At 43.5% G+C, this 313-nt stretch overlaps 1 protein-coding gene across 1 annotated transcript in view; it reads left to right on the forward strand.

Annotated features, from left to right (window-relative positions):
* LOC119592679 overlaps positions 1–313 on the forward strand; it is an 83,398-nt gene that overhangs the window by 79,286 nt on the left and 3,799 nt on the right. The window lies entirely within an intron of this gene.

Below are 313 nucleotides of genomic sequence, written 5' to 3' on the forward strand. Positions count from 1 at the left end.
GTTCCCTCTCTCCTTCCCCTCCTCCCCCCCTCTCTCCCTCCCTCCCTTTTTCTGTCTCCCCCCCTCTATCCCTTAGTCTCCTTCCCTGAATGAACACACGAAGCCGATATTCGCATGTACGTAATGCACCGTGAAAGACGAAAAGAAAAGGAACATGATGAACTTCAGGAAACTGGCGAGCGTGATCGTAGCGTTATCTGTTAGCGGGTTTAGCCTCTTTTCTTCTTCGTATTTATTCTTAGATCTATTCTTATTATCTTCATTATTTTAATAGTAGATCAGCTCTTTCATTTGAACATCAAATACATACATG

Source organism: Penaeus monodon, chromosome 30, assembly GCF_015228065.2.
Source record: "Penaeus monodon isolate SGIC_2016 chromosome 30, NSTDA_Pmon_1, whole genome shotgun sequence".
Taxonomy (NCBI): Eukaryota; Metazoa; Arthropoda; class Malacostraca; order Decapoda; family Penaeidae; genus Penaeus; species Penaeus monodon.